The 4,611-nt window shown below is 34.7% G+C and overlaps 1 pseudogene; it reads left to right on the top strand.

Moving 5' to 3' along the window:
• The first annotated feature begins 2,066 nt into the window (after positions 1 to 2,066).
• LOC113317437 lies at positions 2,067 to 3,426 on the top strand (annotated as a pseudogene).
• Positions 3,427 to 4,611: the final 1,185 nt, after the last annotated feature.

The raw sequence follows: 4,611 nt of genomic DNA, 5'->3' as shown, positions 1-4,611 counted from the left end.
CGTACTGTCGCCATCGGTACAAACACCGTTCACCTTGCCACCCACAGAAAATCTGCAAAGAGTGTGTTAAGAAGAAAGTATTTTATGATGTCGAACCAAGTGAATCCAGGCGATTAGATAGAATCGTCAAGGATGTGCACAAGATGAGCGAGGGATTTAAGTTTAACGAGTTCAAATCTGCTTTCTTGTTTAGCATTGTGACTGCGGGATCTCGCAGGACAGACAAGGAAGCTGCATATTTTCTGGCAAAGCATTTTAAGAACAAACGTGAGATAAAACCTGAGGAATTTCCTCATGCGCTAAGAGAAATCATTTGGGAAGACGCCTACGAGGGAGACATGACTTATTCCCTAAGTAGTTGGGTAAATCAATTCCATCGGAAGTCTATGGAGGCAAGTACAGGGTAATTAAAAAAACAAAAATGAGTATCTGTACACATACTACTACATGTTTTCTCAAAACATATTTACTCCAAATTTTATATTAGTCTATAGTTTTGTCAAAGTCATATCGGCTCTTTCTTTCGTTCGTCCCAGTTTATTCAATTGTCGTGGGTGTTAATTACTTGATAGTGGCACAAAGTTGTTCAGTTTATCTTCACATTAAAGATTTTATTCATGCTATACTCTAGAGGGACCGATGGAAAGAAAAAAAGCAATAATAGAAGAGCAAAATTGTTATCGACACAAAAATGTTTGTGTATTTTTTTTCTTTTTTTCTTTTTCTTTTAAAGCATATTGTTTGTTTATTTAAGGGATAAATATATCATTGGTCATTACTAACACAAAATTGTTGAATGTATCGACTCTGCAAAAGTAAATCCCATAACCAAAGCAACAAGTACGGACGTAAACAAAAAAAAAGAAGGAAATTTTTATATAGGGAAGGAAATTTTGTGGCGGATGTTCTTTCAAAGAAAGCTACAAATGATACAATTACTAATGCGGGATTAATACTCCACCATATTTTTTGGTACATGTTTTGTTCAGTGATATAATGGGAAAGCCGTCCCCGAGATTGTAGGTTTGCTTAGTTTTTGCTCAATACATACATCTTACCAAAAGACAAAAAAGAAAGAAATCATACAAGTATATTGTTGGAACAATTGCCGATTTCAGACCTGCAAAATAAAGATTAGAACACAAAACAAAGTGACGGCTGAGTCACGACCAGGTCGCTCTTTTTAGGACGTTTCGTGGCTCTGTCTTGAATTTTTTTCAAGCAGTTCTTTCTCCGTCGCAACGCCCCCACGATAAAACAGCCGAGAAAAACTCTCTTTCGATCTCTCACGCACACAATGAGAAATCGATCACTTCTACTCTCTCTATTCTTGCTCAGTATTTGTGGTCTCTTGATTCATAGAAAACAATGGTGTAAAAACTTGTGTTTTATTTGTGTTCTCAAAACTGTTTTTATAACCAGGCAGTAAATGCAAATTAATGGAGAATAAATTGAATTAATTGCTGCAGTTAAAATTTCATTCGAAACAGTAAAATAACGGGCAAATAAATCATGCAAAAAAATACTTTCCAAATTCAAGATATATATATATATATATATATATATGCACAATCAGGAGGAGGTATTCGTGTATATACATATATATACACAATGGAGGGATTCGATCTTGAGACCTAACCCTCCAGGTCCAAAATACTTAACCACTGGACCAAGCTCAAATTGTTGATATTAATGTACAAAAGAATTATTTTAAAACATATATCCCAAAATATACAAGTCAAATGATTAAATGAACACGAAGAAATATCGCTTCGGAAAAGAAAAAAAACAAGAAAAAATATATATTTGGTACTCTAATCCTCCAGCCATCCTATTGCCAAATTAATGAAAGATAAAACATATATAACTCTTTCATTAAACTCTTAATGGATTTTTCTGTTAGTATCAAAAAAGAAATAAAAAACATTTAAAGTAAATTTCATTTATTACTATTGGGATGACATAGTGTCTAGCGTTAAATCTCGTTTACTGCTGGGATGTCCTTGTGTCTAGTCCTATAAATACATGCTTCAACATTTTTTTGGTGTGCAAAAGTACACATTTTTTCTTGCACATACAACATTTTTGATTAATGTAAAAAAACAAGAAATTTGCTCTCAGATATACTCATTGCCTCATTGGCATTCAAATCTCTCCGTTTTCTATCCTATAAAAGGCGGCTCTTACAATAGTGGAGCAAAGGCAGAAGCCGCAGAACCCGAAGTCTTCTCCAGCAAAAATGAAGTCATCAGCCATTTTGCTCCTCCTTGTCGAGATCTTTCTCGTGCAGCATGTTGGAGTTTTATCTGTTCAACAGGATTTTGATTTCTTTTACTTTGTGCAACAGGTATAAGTCTTCCATACATTAATTGTGATCCGATCGTTAAACCGTTATCTTATTTTTCTTTGTGATATTTTGTTACAGTGGCCTGGATCTCATCAAGATACCGTTCAAGGTTGTTCGTCAAAACCAGGAAAAATCAAATCAGATTTTGGTATTCATGGGCTGTGGCCAAACTACGTAGATGGCACTTACCCTACCTACTGTGATTTCGAAAATCCTTTCAACCCAACTTCTGTAAGTAGTTCATCATTCCCTGAACTAAATAAATAAATTTTACGCATCAAATATGGAAGCTCAGTAATTCTTGTAAAATTACAAAGTCAACGCCTTGATCATGCGAATATGCAACTGGTGATCTAATTTCGGTGTTTTATACATGTGTGTGTTTGTGTAGATTTCAGACATTGAGAAGAAGTTGCAAAAGAATTGGCCAGTAATCGACTGCCCAAACAACGACGGGCTAAAATTCTGGGGGCACGAATGGGATAAACACGGGACATGTTCAGAATCCATTCTAGACCAAGAAGAGTATTTCGAAAAGGCCTTAAAGTTGAAGAAGAAAATCAAACTCCTGCACATTCTTCATAAAGAAGGAATTAAACCAGATGGTGGATTTTACAGTTCGTACCAAATTAAGAAAGCCATAGAAGACGAAATCGAGGTAACGCCGATTCATCAGTTGCAATGACGATGAATCCGGGAATAGTTAGCTGTACAAAGTCTACGTTTGTGTTGACAAGTATGCCAAGAAGTTCATCCATTGTCCTGTGCTACCAAAAGGAAGCTGCAGCTCGTCCAAGATTTACTTCCCTCGTTTTGGACATATTGATACCGTTGAAACTGGAGATGATGCGCTTGATGTTTAGGTTTCATCTGTAATTGAATTTTAATTATTAATTGTTGGATTTATTTGGGACGATGAAGAGTTGAAATCCAATCTTTAGATCATGTATTATTTTCTTTTCAAGATTTGACTTTGAGTTTGTAAAGGTAATCCAGCCAAATTCCTTTTTGGCTTTTCCAGACTGCTTGTGCTATAGGAACCTTCCTTGAGAATAAAAAGTTTGTATAAACCGACATCACAGAAGCGTCACTATAAGAAAACGTGGTTTAAGCGACCTAAATCTTAGCAAGAGCACAAAATTTTGGTCGTTTTAACAGTCAAGCAATCATGTATGCAACTATCGGAAATCTTGGCTGCTATTACCCTGTGTTCACTTATGGCAGCTAGTAAATAAATTTTTTGGTTGCTCCATCATTTTTCCCAGTCATCTATAGCGAGTAGAATAATAGGTTAGTGGCTTTTTACTTCAAGCTACCGTAGATCAGCAAATCAAAATATGTCTGGCTGGTAAAACCTGTCTCAGCAAACAAGTTATATGGATTGCCAATTCAGAAAAGAGAAAGTGAATGGCTTTATGTAAATATATATTATGGTTTCAAATAAACGCGAATTTTGTTATCGAATCAAGCAGCTTCTCCACAATCAATCCACTTCACCTTTATCTGATTATCTTAGACACGAGAATGAATCCTGGATATAATGGAGTTCCTCTGTTCAAAATTTGGTTAAAAAATGGATATACTTCTTTTCTTTATTTTTCTACTTTGTGCCAGATTTTGAGTTCATATGTCAGTCATGGAGAGAGTAGATGTAATATCTAGTTCAATGTTACCGATTAAACATTAAGTTGTATGCATCATAGCCACTAAGGAATGCTACAATTATACATCAATTCTGGAAGAGGCAATATCTCAAACACTAAGTATGCTTGAAAAAAATTCAACTAAGTAAGTTAATTGAAAATTTTAACACAAACTCAATATTGTCAACGATCAAAACAAGAATCCAAAAAGAATTAGAAATCGATGATATATACTGATGATCGATGATACTGATTTTTGTTGATCCAAATAGGTGATTTCAATAAAAAGTGAAATTTGCTTCAAGAAGCATTAAATGACCCACACAAGCAACATTTACCCTCATGTAGAGATACACCGAGACACAAAACTATAAATTAAAACATCACCAGCAAAATCTGCGGCAGTTCATAAAATTCTAAACTTCAACAAGAGCATAGAATTTCATCAACGTATATGCTTTTACAGTTGTACCAATGATTAAAAAAACCCTCATCATACCATCAATACTAATAAGTTTCTGGAAAATAAAATACTCATCTCTATTAACAATGACCAGGGAGGAAATTTTGCAACAATGGTACAATTTTCAAAGAAAAAAACAGGAAGTAAAATCCCACCCA

This window comes from Papaver somniferum, chromosome 10, assembly GCF_003573695.1.
Source record: "Papaver somniferum cultivar HN1 chromosome 10, ASM357369v1, whole genome shotgun sequence".
Classification (NCBI taxonomy): domain Eukaryota; kingdom Viridiplantae; phylum Streptophyta; class Magnoliopsida; order Ranunculales; family Papaveraceae; genus Papaver; species Papaver somniferum.
This window is presented reverse-complemented; position numbering and strand designations above follow the sequence as displayed.